The sequence below is a fragment of the Rattus norvegicus genome, chromosome 17 (genome assembly GCF_036323735.1).
Source record: "Rattus norvegicus strain BN/NHsdMcwi chromosome 17, GRCr8, whole genome shotgun sequence".
Classification (NCBI taxonomy): Eukaryota; Metazoa; Chordata; class Mammalia; order Rodentia; family Muridae; genus Rattus; species Rattus norvegicus.
The window spans coordinates 20,787,048-20,803,512 of record NC_086035.1 but is presented as its reverse complement, the minus strand read 5'-3'; the positions used below and the strand labels follow the sequence as shown (position 1 = coordinate 20,803,512).

The 16,465-nt window shown below is 43.6% G+C and overlaps 1 long non-coding RNA gene across 1 annotated transcript; it reads right to left on the bottom strand.

The window, feature by feature from the left end:
* Nucleotides 1-413: 413 nt before the first annotated feature.
* On the bottom strand, nucleotides 414-7,593 carry LOC134482700 (uncharacterized). The gene is made up of 2 exons (XR_010059137.1): nucleotides 6,306-7,593; nucleotides 414-586 (listed from the first exon to the last, which is right to left on the bottom strand). It is a non-coding gene; the product is annotated as an uncharacterized LOC134482700 (long non-coding RNA).
* Between the last annotated feature and the right edge of the window lie 8,872 nt (nucleotides 7,594-16,465).

Here is a 16,465-nt window from a genome sequence, read left to right as displayed (position 1 = left end):
TGCATAGCTTGTAAAGAGCAAGGCTCGAGGGACACCCTGCCTGCCACACGCTCTTCATTACTTGGTAGCTGTGTGGTGCTTGGCAGGCTCCTTCCCTGCACGTGAATCCATTTCCTCACAGAAACACAGGACAAATAGCACTCTCATCTCACACGGCTGTGGTGTATTAGTAAGTTATGCAAATGCAATGTGTTAAATAAGTTACCACACTTCAAGTAGTTAGTGTAGTAGTTAGTTAGTGTAGTAGTTAGTAGTGCTCACAGCATGGAAACAACTTAACAAGGACAACATGCAACCGATCCCTACAGCACTCCTGCCTTCTACTGCCCCTTACCCTTCAGGGAAGGAGCTGTGTTGAGGACAGCAGCTCCTTCCTCTCACTGATTTACCCAAGAAAAAAGAGGTCCCTGAGCTGGTCTTCATGCTGTACTTTATTAGTGCCGATTGACAGTCTCAAGTAATGAGCAAGGTAGGGACCAGTACCAGTGCAAGGACTCGCCTTCTGTGGAGCCGAGGGAGAGCCATTAGGGATGCAGAAGCAGAGTCAAAACAATGAGTTTAAAATTCAGCCACTGTCTGAGTCGCGCTGTAAACAGAAGAGTGTGGGATTAGTAGTTGGGTCATTTTTTTTGGTTATTTGTCAATCATGAAGATTAATTCCATAGGCAAAATAGCTTTGGTACTTTGTGTTGAATAACCTTTTGCAGAGTGGACATACTTAAGGACTCAGGTAACCATATAAACTAGCACCATCATGTCAGAATACTAAACAACTAAACAAACGAAGGGACTATCTCTTCTGCATCACCGCCTCCTTAGAAGTCATATGACTTAAGTAAGTGAAGTTATATCTGGTTGCTGTCCTGTTCTCGTGGTCTGTCACCAATATCCCCTTGCTTTACTCTGACTTTAAAATACCAGCATCCAATATTTTACTTCGACTTTTTAAATATCAAGATTATCTTGGCTACATTTTTTGCCTTTCACATTTTCATACCAACACTATAATCAGATTTAAACTTTTTTTTTTACCCATAGAAATTTAGTTATAGAATGCCTTTACCGACACTGCATGGTTGAGTCAATGAACATGGTATGTCCCTCCGTTTAATTAGTTTTTTTTTTAATTAGAACTCTGTAAAGTATAGAGGTCTTTAAAAGAAAAAGATCATTTCTAGGGCCAGTAAAGTGGTTGCTGTCACACATATGTTTATGAGAGAAATCATGCAATTCACTCAACCCGCAATCCCCAGTCCAGGGTCAAGTCTATGACCTCATGCATGTAAAGCAAGTTCGTCCATCACCAAGCAACCCCGACAGGTATCTCATTGGTCTTAAGGCATCTTCATCAGCTTGAGCGTCAACATCATGGAAACCTCCTAACATTGGATGATAGACAAACACTCTACACATTGTCTGCTTGAGAGCTTGTTATCTCTCTCAGGTTGAAGTCTTCTGGACCTGGAATTAATCTTCAAGGTTGGGGTTTTGATTTTGAAGTTTTAAAATAGACATATGATCCATGCTTCTCCGCTTCTCTCAGTGTTTCAGTTAGAATTCGTGAGCAATTTTCTACTTCTACATTTTCAAATTTGTCAGCATAAAGCCCTTTTCTATGTCTTGAAATTCGATGATGTCTCATGTTATATATTTTTTTTTCATATTGAAAATTTGTGCCTCTTCTTTTTCTCTCCCTTTTAGCTCAGACCTGACAGGGTTTGCAAACCTGTCAGTCATTTTTTGAAACTAACATCGTGTTTTGTTGAGTCTATTCATTGCTGGTTTCCTTTCACTGATTTTTGCTATCACTTTGTCATTACATTCTTTTGTTATTATTTCATCTTATTTTTTCATAGTGTTTAAAACATGTAGTTAAGTCATACCAGCTTTTTAAAGCGCTTGTATATTTGCGTTGAAAACCACAACTTTCTACCCTAATACCATTCCAATCATACGTCACAAGTTTCTAAGTATACGTGATATTTTTCAATTGTCTTTGGTTTGAAATATTCTCAAACTTCTATGACCTTTTGACCTTTAGTTACATAGACACTTCATTGATAATTTTCAAACATTTGAAGTTTTCTAGTTATGATTTTGTTAACTACTTCTCTTGTGGTAAGAGGATATATTCTATCTGGTAATATTTATATCCCTGAGAATACATTGAGACTTGTTCAGCACTCAGTTAATTTTAATGAACTATTATTCCTTAAGCATTTAAAAGGATCCATATATCCTGTACTTTGGGGATACAATTTTTAATGTACGCTAACTAGATTACATCTTTTTAACATGTAACATGTAACATGTCATATAACCATATTTTGTCAAATTTGAGACACACTCACGATGGACCCTATGATGTTCACACACAGTGAAATCGCCTAATAATACAATGTTAGCACATATTTGCCATCATTTATAACAGAGGTGTGGCCTCTATCGTTTTCCTGTTGCTGTGACCAAAACATCTGACCAATGTCATTTAAGGAAAGAAGGATTTGCATTGGCTCACAGTTTCAGAGGGTTTTACTTGGTCATAGTACAGAAGGCAGAGCGACTCCCTTCATAGAGGTAGGGCTGTCTACATCACAGTGCACCAGGAGGCAGAGAAAGAATAACCAGGAACAGGAGTCAGGTTGAACCTCAGAGAGTTGCCCTAATCTACAACTGCCAGGAAAGCCCCATGGAGAAGCTCTTGAAAGGCTACCTGCCATCAGCCAGGAAGCAAGCGCTTCACTCACAGACCCACAGGGGATATTTTATATTGAAATCATAGTAGTCACAGTTCTCCTACCCTTTCTTCCTTTCCTTTTCCTACTATCACTCTTTAAAGTTATTCACTAAGAACGAGTACAAAGACTAATTTAAGTGCATGCCTTTTCTTTTAGCATATTACTTAATGGTCCTACTGTAATATGTAGATGACGATTTCCAGAATCTAATGTTCTCTATTATTATTTTATTATTTTTCTTAGTTCTTTGAGATTATAATATAATTACATTATTCCCCCTTTCCTCTCCTTCTAACAAAACCTCCCATACACTCTTCCTTGGTCTTTTCAAATTTGTGATCTCTCTTTTTTCTTTAATTGTTGTTACTTACATATATGTATATGCCACCCACATACATGTATATGTGGTTATATATCTAGATCCCTGTTCCTAAATACATAAGTACTACCTCATTAGTCTTTATAATGCTACCTGTATGTACGTTTTCAGGGCTGACCATTTATTATAGGAGGACAACCAATTGGCAACTCTTCTCTGGAGAAGACTATTTCTTCTACTCCCAGCATTCCTTAGTTGCCCGTAGTTCTTTCTCAGATCCATGTCACACACCTATTGCTGTTGTTCTTGTTCAGCAAACTGTTTAAGCGGTCGTGTCGATGAGACTTTGTGGGGGTAGCTTCTGACATGCCTAGGAGACACAGCTTCAAACTGCACTCCAGTTCCTTTGGCTCTTACTATCTTTCCACCCCTCTGCAGCAATGATCCTTGAGCCTGGGGTGCAGGAGTTGTGTTGTGTAGATAAATCCATTGAGAGTGGGGTTCATGCAGCTATGCTTTGGTGGGTTGTGGTTTTTCTGTAATGATCTCCATCTGTTACAAAAAGACTTCTTGATGAGGGTTATATTACTTGGCTGGACACTGGCGAAGAAGGTGATCTTTTATTACTTAAACTGCTGTTCCCCTCTGCCCCTCCCAGTTAGTTTTCTCAGATTCACACATTGATCTGTATTCTGTTGTGTACTCCTGTGGGATCTTTGCGGATGTCCACGGCCTGGAGGTTTTCTTTAGCAGAAAGCTGAAATGCTCATCAGACTCCCCCTTGACAGTTCTCAAGGACTGCTGTGCCTTGTTGCCTGGTGAGCTGTCCTGAATATTGCTGTCTCATGTACTTTGCATATCCTACCATTCCTTCAAGAATGAGAACTAAACTAATCTAGATTCTTATGTTGTGCATTAAGCAGAGACAGAACTTGGCTTGCCACAGTTTAAATTTATATTTGGCTATGGAACTCCTTACGAGCGAATGTTTGGGGAACCTCTAGGTTAAAGGATTAAATCCACAGGTATTTAGAGTCTGAGAGGCACCAGACGTCTGATAATTTTTGAGCTAAGAAATTGAATTTACTTATTAAAATGCACCTCCCCTTGAGAGGCGAACTCTTTAAATCATCATTAACATCCATTAGTGCTGACTGGTTTATCTGATGATTGGGTTTCTGTTTACTTCTTTGTCTAGCAGAGAACAAAAAGAGTGGAAGAAGTTAAACTGTGGCATCAAAAATTAAAGTATAAGAAGATAAGAATAGGGTAAGGAGAGAGGCCAAAGTTTGAGAGAGAGCCCTCCCTTCCCCGTTCTGTAGAAGTGAGGTGAATCTTAAAGATGCTAGGTAATTTTCTCAGTTATAAATCTTTAGAATAGAACAATTGGAGTTAACACACTATTCTAAATTAGATAACATTTTCCCATGGACCTGTAGTACATGCCGAGAAGGTGGGGATAGCTCATTTTCCCAACTCTAGCATTGAGCCAGGGTGTGGAGTAAGACAGTGGAACCTTGAGGTCACCTTGGAAGGATGCAGAGTTCATGGGTTTGCCTCCTCGATGTATGCAACACATTGTTACAAGCATGTGGGGTTATGAGGAACTAGAAAGAAGGACAAACAGACTATGGGTGGGGAGGGGAGAGGCAGTAATTTAAGGATGAAGAGATGGTTTGAGTGAGTGACATAGGTGGGAACTCTCAGAAGCCAGTGCAGATGAGCAGAAATATCTTCCGGTGTGGCAACCCTTCCTTATCCTTGTGGGGTACATTCCAAAACATTCCACAGACACGGGAATCTACCCAATCATGATAAACTTTAGCTCACAGTAAAAGCAACAAGCAATGACAAAAATGTTATAGCAGTATTTTATTATAAACGTTATTTAAAAGTTGGGAACTATTTATTTCTGGGTATAATAATATTTTCAGGGCATGACTGCACACAGTCTCTTTCTCTCTTTCTCTCTCTCTCTCTCTCTTTCTCTCTCCCTCTCTCTCCCTTCCTCTCTCCCTCCCTTCTCCCTCCTCTCTTCCTTGCTCTTACAATTCTCTCAAACACTGGCTCTGCTAAACCCATGAAGCTACTGGCTTCTTCTCTCATTGTGTCTAATTGGGCTTAGTCGACTGGCTGCCTTTGGTCTAGAAATCCCATCCTGACCTATCAACCCCATAATAATCTACTTCAAAGAGCATAGTACCTCAACATGGACAAATGGCACCACTCCTTCTAAACAGCCCTAGAATGCTTCAGCCTTAGTCTTCACATCATCGAGGTACAAACAATGCTTTTCCTTTACCCCAGTCCCACACTGAAACCACATCCTAACTTTAAGACCCCAATTCCACCAGGGAGTTTCCCTGTCTGTGAGGGAGTTTCTTTTTGTTACAGACGAGCATCAATAGACTCTGATTTAAGGTACAGAGTTGGACTACCTAGGACGCCACATGGCACCAGGCGGGCGCGTGATTAGGAAAGACACTGCCCACATTCACTATGGAATATCAGCTATTCCTTTGGTGGGGTTGGCCTATGGATTTCTGAGGACCTTATTCCTTGTCACAGCTCCAGCTAGGAATTTACCAGTACTGAGTTCTAGTTTAGGTGACCATTGTAAAACATAGCCATAGTACACTCAGGCACTCAATATCTATTTGTAGAGGGAAGCCTTGGATGAAGCATCAAAGACCAGAAGAACAAATTAATCTGAGATGGTAATTGGACATGCAATTCCCTAATTTTTCTAGTGTGACAATCTCAGTTCAAAACAATAACGGTCAAAGTTATGATCCAGCAAGCTCTCTGAACACCTGATAATAGGCAGGCATTTCTCCTGAACTTACAGCATCATTCAATCTGTTACAGAAACCTCATATCATACAGGAGAGATGCTGATATCATTGTGCTAATGAGGGGACTGAGGTCCCTATGGTTGTGATGTTAACTAGGTCAGGCAGTCACACCATGATGGAGCCTAACCTCTGCCTGCCTCCTTCACAGAAGTCTGTACTGGTTAGCATTGGTCCTCTCTTCAGAGCTCAGAGCTCAGAGTGGCTGGGAATTCGACTTAGAAGCTTTAGAAGAAGAGGCAAACTGGAGAGATGGCCCAGCGTTCAAGAGCACATATTGCCCTTGCAGAGGACCGGAGTTCTGTTGATGGCTCAGTCCGTAAAGTATTCGCCGCACATGCATGAGACGCTGGCTCTCCAGCACCCACATAGCAAGCCCGCATTATAGGCACACACCTGTACTCCAGCACTGGGATGAGGGACACTGTGGGGGCAGCTCGCTGGCTTATCCAGATGATAGACAAGTGCCCGGTTGTCCAGGTGAGGTTCAGTGAGATTTTGTCTCAAAAAATCAGGTGGAGAGCTACTGAGGAAGATACCTGACATCAGTCTCTGGCTTCCACATAGCATGTGTTTACACACAAGTATGTGTGTATACACACAAACACACACACACACATACACACATACATACACACACACACACACACACACACACACACACACACACACACGGGGTGGGGGGAGCAAAGAAAACAACAGCCTATATCGCTTACCCCTGAGTACCTGAGCACCTTTTGCGCCTGCCAAGGCAGCACAAAATAACAAGAGAGTGTGGGATTTGTTTATACATGTGGAACGAGTTTGGGCATAACGATGATGACAATATGCATTTTTTAAGAGGCAGGGAAACAGGCAGAGCACAGCGGAGGATAAATGCAGTGGGCGATTTCAAACTGTATGGAAAACCTGGGCTCTCAACTTCAAGAGGCCACGCTAAGTAGAGATGCCACAAAAACACATGTCAAATGGCCGTTAATAAAGCGCTCCCAAACAGGTCACCGCTGAGCAAATAGGCAGTCTAATGTAAACGGTGGTCATTGTCATAATTCGTTGAGTGTCTACTATGCACAGGCAGGTAGGAACTTTCTATACATCTAACCTTTACTTCCTGAAGAGGGCATCATGCCAGAAAGGCTAAGAGACTTTGCCGCACAGCTAAATATGTCACAAGCAGGTCTCAAGGCCAAGGCAACTCGATTGATTCCATCTTTGTTCTCCCCAGACCCTTCTGAGAACACGACCAGCAGTAGACGCTTAGGTTCTAAGTGGGATCGGAAAGACATAATCGGGGACCGGCATAAATTTGAGATCAGTCCAGATGCTAGATCGGCAAATCGGAGGGGGCATACTCGGTCATTTAAATAAATTAATATGATAATGTAGAAGGCAAAGGGGAAGAAAGAGCAACACATTTAAAAACTGAAGGCATGCTGACTCCTATTTCAATTTCCCTGATTCCTTCTTCATAAAATCATTTAGGGAATAGGGGGACAGTAATAAGCAGGCCAAAAGCACTTAATTGTAGAGTTTACAAACCACTAAATCAAAAGAGACGGGGAAACTCCCGCCCAGGGAAGCCAGCAGTGAGATTTAAGTGGATTAGCCTACTGTACAGGAATCCGGGGAATGCCCTCAGCACACGCTTCTCCTGTGGATGATTCAGCTGCAGCATCGCCGTGGTCTTCCGGCTCCTAAGAACAGATGGGCATGCGCCCTGTGTGGAGCAGCAAGAAAGAGCAGTGCGCAGTGCATTGCCTGGCCCGTACTGTGCGCCACCGCTCGCAACGCAACGCAACGCATGGCGTCGTTTCTAGAGGTGACAGATACTGGCGTTTGGTGAAGAATTTTCACAGAGAACACATTAAAAATTAAAGACTAACCTTACTGATCACGTGCATTTTTCTAAGCCCAGAGACCAACTCATAATTGCTTAAATATAGTAATAATAATAATAATAATAATAATAATAATAGTAATAATGATAATGATAGTTGTTGCTGTTGTTATTGTAATAGTATCAGGAGCTGGGAGAGGGGCTATAGCATCAATTCTTGCAAGAGTCCCAGTTAGCAATTGCTACCTGACCAGGGTGGCAGACAGACTTTTCTAAGCCCCCGTTGTCTTAGTGCCCACCAACAGCAGCAGCAACATCAAGCCTTATACTCCCAAACCACACAGATTGCTACTCACACCTCGAGTCCCAAATCCCAGAGCACTGAATAGACACATGTACAAACCGTGACCTGTCAGAGATAACAGTTTACATCAGCAGCCTATAATAAATAATTAATATCGCCCCAGGAGAGATAACGCTGGTGACGTGGTACTTCTCCCTTGGCTCTGAACGGGAGGCCAGATAACCTACTTAGAACAGTTAATGTGTTCACAGTATGTGGGAATTAACTGCGCAATATAATAAGTACCGTGGAATGTCCCATCTCCATGCCGATGAAGGGTAACTACTACCCTAAGTGTACTATAACAGGACCGAATGCTGGGGGGAAGGAACACTTTTTTTATTGCACCCTTAAAATGGTGTAAGTTAAAATAACGTTAGAGTCTTTATGTTGTTGCTGTTTTTATCAGCAATTAAATCTTTCCATGTCTGTTTTCCAAGATTGCAGCTGGGAAAAAACGGGGGCCTACGAGCCATACGTTGTTAGCCTTGCTGTGAAAAAATCTCATTAATTCAGTTTGGCTCTTCAGATCAGCCGCTAAATCCTTGTATTGTCAGTCATCCTCTGGCCTTTTCAGGATTTCCATAGCCCAACTAGCAGTATCTCCATGGAAACCAAGCAGTCCTGCTTTGCACATCCCGGAACTTTTTGTTCCTGACAAAGCTTGACAAATCACACGCAGCGCGGAGAGTTTAACACAGCGAACTAAATCCTGACCCTCACTTAGAAACGATAAACCGGAGCACACCAGCTTTATTAGAAATGATTTCCTTACAAGATACTTAACCAAGTCGCTGAAACGCTGAACCAGACAAGTTTCCAGAACAGGATGCTGGGGTGGGGAGCAAATAAATAAATGGATGGATAGATACAGGTAGATACGTAGGAGTCCCAGAAGTGTTTGGGGCAAACTCAGTTTCTGACTTCAAGGGAAAGCTCCCGGATGTGAAAAGAGAGGGACGCTGTCTCCGAGCCACCTTTGGCTTCCGTTCTCCCTTAGGAAGAGAACTTCTGCAGCCAACCCTTCCGTTCTCCAGCTCTCACCGAGGCTGGGAGTCTCAGATCTCTAGCTCGCATCTCCTCCGATCACTCGGTCCAGCTTCAGAGAGTTCACACTGTAGCTCTGAGCATTGGTAGCTGGCAAAGCATTCTTTCTCCCCTTCCAACCTACACTTCCTCCGCCTTGCCTACACTGTCCCGGCAGAGCAAAATGTTCCTAGAAGGGGGAGTGTCAAAAGGAAGCAGACGCACACCTGCCAGGCGTGGTGACACTTTGTATTGTCAGGTTTTCAAATGTCACATGTCTCTGCTGCCTCCGACAGTCTTTGAGCACCTACCCAGACACGGGGTGTGCACTGTGTATGATCAGGCTAGTCCATGACTCAAGTCCTCCTACGGTACTGTTTTAACCTATGAGTAAAACCCACTCACACTTTTTCCTTCTGCTTGTGTATTGCTCCTTGACCTCCCCCCTATGCCCCAACACACACACACACACACACACACACACACACACACACACACACACACACACATCCCTTGGAACTAACTGGATGACAAGCTCCTCCCCCTTCCTTTCCTCCTGCCCTCTCTCCTTCTTCCCCTGATATCCTCCCGTGTGATTCCCTGTGTATGCTGACCCTCTTCCGCATTTGTGACTACAACTAATCCTTGAATTTCACCTGCCTCTTTAGGGATAACCTCCACTGTTGTGCTGAAGTGACTCTGGAAGAAATCACAAAACGGACTTCAGCCCATGTTGACAACACCAGTGTGTGGTAGGAGAGCCAGGGCCAGCAGAAACAGGTCTGTCATCACTACTTGGAATCAAATTAGGGGGTTCCAAATGCCTGGGGCGGGTCTCCCTTGAGGCCAGTCACATTTTAGACTCAACGTTGTGCATGTAGCATGGGCTGTGCTTTGGTTTAACAACCCAGGCGGGGCTAGACTGAATTCCCAGCAGGAGCATCTGATACCGAGTTACGCAAGAACTCAGCACAACGCCATTAGCTGTTTACAGCAGTGACGGGCCCTGGGTACCTTGTGTGTGGATTATAGATGTTGACTGTTCATCTGAACTCGTGCCTTAAGAGCCCACAGTTTCCTAGGAGTTTCAGAGCAAGAGTCCCGTTTCAGCCCTCAATGAAGGCTACCACGGGCTTTGCTTTAGAAAGCTGAGGATCCACCCCATATCGTGGTGGTAGCCACGAAAGCAGTCAGCTCTTTCCAAGTTCTGACTCAAGCAACAGGCTTTTCTGCTGAGTGTGTTTTATGTGTACATGTTCCCTTCCTTAAGGCTTGTCACTGAATCTGGAAGAGACATTATTTTTTTTCTTTTTTTCGGAGCTGGGGACCGAGCCCAGGGCCTTGTGTTTGCTAGGCAAGCGCTCTACCACTGAGCTAAATCCCCAACCTGGAAGAGACATTATTGTGCCTCATTAACGTCTGCCTTTTGCCTGTGAAACCTCTGAGGACACAGAAGGCTTAACAGAAATGTTCAAGTTCATAGCATCAGACAGAGAACCCTAGAAAACCCAGGGCTCCCACGTTTTCTTTCTTTCTTCAACTCCCAATCTCCCCTCCTTCTCAAATCCATGGCCTTTTTTTTCATTGTTTACATATATACACATATACACATATATACATACATACATAAATGTATACACACACACACATATATATATATCAATTAAGGGAGCTCGTTCCCAGGGGAAGACTAGTTTCCCCAATTTCAGTTGTCTAGAATTCTTTATTTAGGAATTGAGGCTCCCATGTTTGACTATTGCTTTCTCTTATCCTATCATCAATACTAAATGCCTTAAGACAGACTACCCCATTAATTACAAAAGGAGTCACTAGCTCTGTGCCAGGCACTCTTCCAATCTAACTGAATCACCTCATTTGCCCCTTCCTATGAGTAGCAAAGTACTCTGTGTGTGTGTGTGTGTGTGTGTGTGTGTGTGTGTGTGTGTGTGTGACAGACAGACGGAGAGAGAGAGAGAGAGAGAGAGAGAGAGAGAGAGAGAGAGAGAGAGAGAGAAGGGGTGCACATATGTCAGACATGCATGCAGAAGTCAAAAGACAACCTTGGGCAATCAGATCTCTCTCTCTGCCATTGATCCAATGACTTAACAACTCAGCTCATCAGGTTTGCATACCAAGCACCTTTACCTGATGAGCCATTTCATTTGCCCACAATATATGTTGGTCAAATAATTTTATAGATGATCAAACAGGCATAGAGAGATTAAGTAATTCACATAAAGTCACAACTAAGTCAATGGCAGATCTAGACACAGACCCAAACAGCAAGGTTCCAGAAGTATCTGTTAGCCAGTAATCTCATTACTCTAAGCACCCCAGGTGAGTTGGAGAACATTCCATAAAACTGTTATTCCAGGCAAACATTTTCTTCCTTAATGCCCCCACTCAGCTACCAGATAGGCCTGATACTGTCATTTTCCCTCTCTTAACTGGCCTTTCCTGAGGATCTGAGGACCAGAGTGAATTTGTGTTAAAGGCTTCTCCTTCCCTGAGTCCTAGGCCAACTTCTTGTCCATTCTCAGAAAGCCAGGTATAGAAATGTACCTCCCACCATCTACACAAGGTTGCCTGTGAGTTCAGCTTAGGCCTGCTCTGGGTACAGCAGACTCTCTAAGATAGATAGAGGGACATTACCAAGGCTTTAGAGACCTAAAATTATACTTCCTGGCTGTGTTTTGGTTGTGCAAGCACATGCATGTCTACTCTATTCTTGAGACTGCTGGGTATTGAAAGATACATGAAGCCCATCCTCTGATGTACGGGGAGAGCACAAAATCCTCGAACCTTTCCTTTTGTTTATTGCTTCTCTTGTGAGGATCTCACTCTTGTCATCCTAGAGAATGAAATCCACAGGTTGCCTCTTCTTTCTTTGGGCCATTGCCTCTGACGCACCCATCAAGGCTCACCTCCAAGAAGCCCAGGTGTTTTCTCAAGAGACTGCATATGGAAGTTCTCCCCTCCGTCGAGGTTCTCCGCTAAGATTATGGAGGACAAAAATCACTAACAACGTCCTTATCAGGAGAAACCAGTCCGTTGATCAGGTCTAACCATATCCACCCATGTCTGAATCACCAAAGACATATCCCAAGGGTGACAAACAGACCTGAGACCTCTCTCCTTTATCACCAAGATCACACAAACTCCTGAACATGTACACCAGACATTATAGAAAGAAGGGAGACGTGAGACAGAAATAGTTGAGAGGGTGTAGTAGTCACCCATTGCTGTGTAACAAATTATCCAACATTCCGTGGCTTAAAACAGCAATACCTATTTATTGCTTCTTACAGTTTCTGTGAGTCAGAAATTTCAGAGTCACAGTGACAGCTACCCGGAGGCTTCCCAGCACTGGAGGATCCATCGGGAAGGCACTTGCTTTCTAAGCCTGTGCTAACTGTTGACAAGGAAGCTCGATTTCTTGAGCTGCTGCACATCTTCGTGACATGACAGCTGTCTTCCTGCAGGGAAAGTGATGCCAAAAAGCAAGGAGAAAGCAAAAGTGTTTCAGTCCCAGAAGTTCCACACCATGACTCTTGTCATACACTACAATTGGCACAGACAACCTTGATGCTAACTAAGGCAAGGCTCGTTGTGCACCATCTTGAAAGCTAGCTACCACAGCGAGCAGTTAGCTTTGGAGTTCGCTCAAAATCACTAGTAATGTGGCCGATTTAACCAGGAAAGACTGCAAAATTCCTGAATACATTTGAGGTTCATGCAAAGAGGCAGTTACACCTTAGGGGGGAAAACGGTCCATTTTTCCTGGTTCGCTTGTAACGATGGGGCTTTGGGAAGTAAAGTTGGTAAAGTTTGAAAGAAAAACACATTGTGTCTTCCCAGGGATGAACTGAGATTATTTAAGCAAATGATTACTTCCAATTAAGTTTTATGTCGTGATAAACAAGTACTGAATCCCTCATACCTCTAGTGGTTTAGTTTCAAGACCCCAGAGGATACTCTAATCCATACACGTTCAGGTCGCTCAAAGAAAATGTCACAATATTTGCATAGAATCTACCTACATCCTTCAGCATGTTTCAAAGATTTTTATATTCATGTGTATGTATGTGTGTGTGTGCATGTGTGTGTGCATGTGTGTGTGCACGTGTGTATGTGTGTGTGCATGTGTGTGCATGTGTGTGTGCACGTGTGTGTGTGCACGTGTGTGTGCGTGCGTGTGTGTGTGTGTGTGTGTGTGTGTGTCTATGTGTGTGTGGGTGAGTGTTGTACATGTGGCTATAAGAGATAGAAGAGGCCATTAAATCCTTACCCAATACAGGCACCAAGAACTGAACTCAGGTCCTCTACCAGAAGAGTCTGAGCTCTTACCTGCCGAGCCGCCTCTCCAGCTCCTCTCCCACACTGCACAATTGTTATCTGGATTACTTGCAACGCCTAACACATGCATAGGTAAATGTGTAGAGTAAATATGCATACATGTATGGTAAATATAATATAAACAGTCATTACACTGTATGTTTAAGGAGTAACAGCAAGCGAAAAGAATCTGCACATGCTTAGAAGAGAACATTTCCTTCCACATTACTTTTGATACCAATTACGTCTGTGCTTGTGGGATCTGTAAGCCCCACATTGTGCAGCCACTGGTTTGTGTCTCTGTGTTTGATTGCTCTTCTTAAAGAGAGATAGAGTGTCTGGACTGTCCCTCAAGACATTTATACTATGAATAAGGGGGGGGGAGGAAGAGGGAAGGTGTAGTTTCATAAAGACTGGTCCTCAAAGCTCAGCACCTTTCTGTCAGAGGTGAGCAGTGTCGGGTGACAGGCAGACAGAATGGGTCCTCTGATGTTCACAGTTTCAAGCATCCACAATGGGAATCACCAGCTCACCTCACCTCCCAAGCACCAGGAGGCCAAAGACCTCCTGCCCCTAACCAGAGAAAGTCTACCATGAAAAGGGGAGAGGCCAACCGCCTCCAGTGATGCTCCTCAGATAACAGCCCTGCCCCAGGGCTTGCTGGAGAAGAGAACCCTCCTTTCTCTTAGGTAGAGCTAAATGGCCCCAGGATGGGCTTTCCTTGAAGTTGGACTCTTGGGATAGATCAGCACTGAGGTTTCCAGGACAACTGAAGCTTTGGTATTAACTGGGAGAAGGACGAGGACTGGGAAGCTGCAAAAGATGAAAACTTTTTCCTTCTATTTCTGGCTGTGGTTTGGGGGAGACAAATAAGCCAGTGTTGCATTTCTTTAGGGAGACGGGTGCACAGTGAAGAAGGAAAATGACCCTGTTCTGCCTGCTTTTCTGGCTGAGCAAGGCCAGATGGCTCAGCCTGCACACCAGGCATGGGATTCCCAGTACTTACTCTTCAGAACATTCGGTCTGGTACCTGAGGACTCTGAGACCCCAGACACGTGCGAGTGTGTACACTCATTAGCCGGCAATTACCGTCCTAGTCCACGGGAATGGTGTGCCCATGTAGACCCTCAACAAATGCTGTTCAACGAGGAAGAAAGGAAATTATACAGCATCTTTAGAAAGTAGCATCATTGCTGCCAGACCATGGGGAGTGCAGAGCAGTCAGAGCGAGAGCTAAAAATAAAATGTCCCACTTAGCATTCGTTTGCCTTTTCCTTGTACCTAATTAATGAGGACTGTGTTTTGGGGCTTTGGTGAAATGAACTCCCCTCCTTTATGCCCCCCACTCCCCCATTTCTTTCATATGACAACCATCGGAGGATACCATGACTATTGGTTCAGAGAATCTTTCGGAAAGACACCCAAAGGGAAGCAAGGTCCAAAAGCCTCAGTTCACAACTGACTTTCCAGCGCTATGACCTTGCTCTCTCCCAATTTTGTACTCAGGATCCCTTAATCTCTTTTGCATTCTTCTGAAATAGAACCACTGCCTCAGTCTCCCTACCTGTAAAGTGGGTATAATTTGACACACCCTGTACGGCTGTAAAAGTGTAATGAAGATATATCCCAAATTCCTGACATGGTATACTTTGTTGGAAAAGAAAATAAAAGCAACTTCTATCTGTACCCGACCTTGTAATAATAGGGAAATGCTATTTGTTTCACAAAGTTATGAAGACTCAATGAAAACATATGAAAGTGTCAAACCCGGTATCTGAGATAGCTGGGATTTAATGGGATGAGCTTGAGAAATTTACTATTATTATTAGTTTCTCCTTCTGTAATTTCAGAAAGGAATAAAGAACATAAATATTTTTTTCTGCTCTCATTTCTAAACACCACCCTCCTCTGCCCCTCGTCTGACTTACTCATCGTTGCAAATCTTTATGAATCTTAGTGATCTCCGGTTCTGACAGAGTTAGCACATTTTACTGTGCTGCAAGTCTGTGCTTAAGTCTGTCCTAGGAGTCTTTTTAAATCTCTCTCTCTCTCTCTCTCTCTCTCTCTCTCTCTCTCTCTCTCTGTCCCTCTTTCTCTCGTGTGTGTGTGTGTGTGTGTGTGTGTGTGTGTGTGTGTGTGTACATTCTTCATGTGTGAGTACGGGCATTCATTCACTTGCCTAGGTAGGAGGACAGTCTCAGGTATCTGTATTTTCCTTCTACCTTGTTTGAGATAGTATCTCTCAGATGCCTGGCTGGCCGGGCCCGTGAGCTTTTGGAATTCTATCTTTGCCTCCCATCTCACTGTAATATATTCGTACATATACATATACATATACATATACATATACATATACATATACATATAGATATACATATACATATACACATACACATACACATACACACACACACATACACATACACATACACATACACATACACATACACATACACATACACATATACATATACATATACATATACATATACATATACACCACCCTATTGATAGTAGGCTCTGGAGATCCAAACTCAGATCCTCACACAAGCAAATGACCCAGTGAGCCACCTCCCCCCATCCTGACATGCAGGCTTCGATTGGCTAAGTTAGAGGAGTCCACCGTTGTGTACATCGGAAGGGCTAGAGAATAGAAGAAGGGAGGGCAGCCAAGGGTGGCTAAGAAAGGCGCCCAGCTCCAGGGCAACACCTAGGAGAAGTCAAGACTCCAAATGGCTCCAGCTAACTGTTACCTGAGAGGTGGCCCTGTATGCCTCGTGGCCCAGCGAGCCTTGCTCAGGGCTTTCGTGGTCTCATAACATCTCTCGGCTGATGTAAAACACGATAGGACAGGTCAGATGGAGAAGCATGAGAATGGTGGTCATTGTAGAGCAAGAAGCGCGGCTGTAGATTCCTTTCCTTACCCCTTAGTCCCTTTCTCACTCATCTCAGAACCCCAAGAACCTATTGTCTAGTAGTCCCCTAATGTTCCGAAATACAACAAGTCTTGAGCAA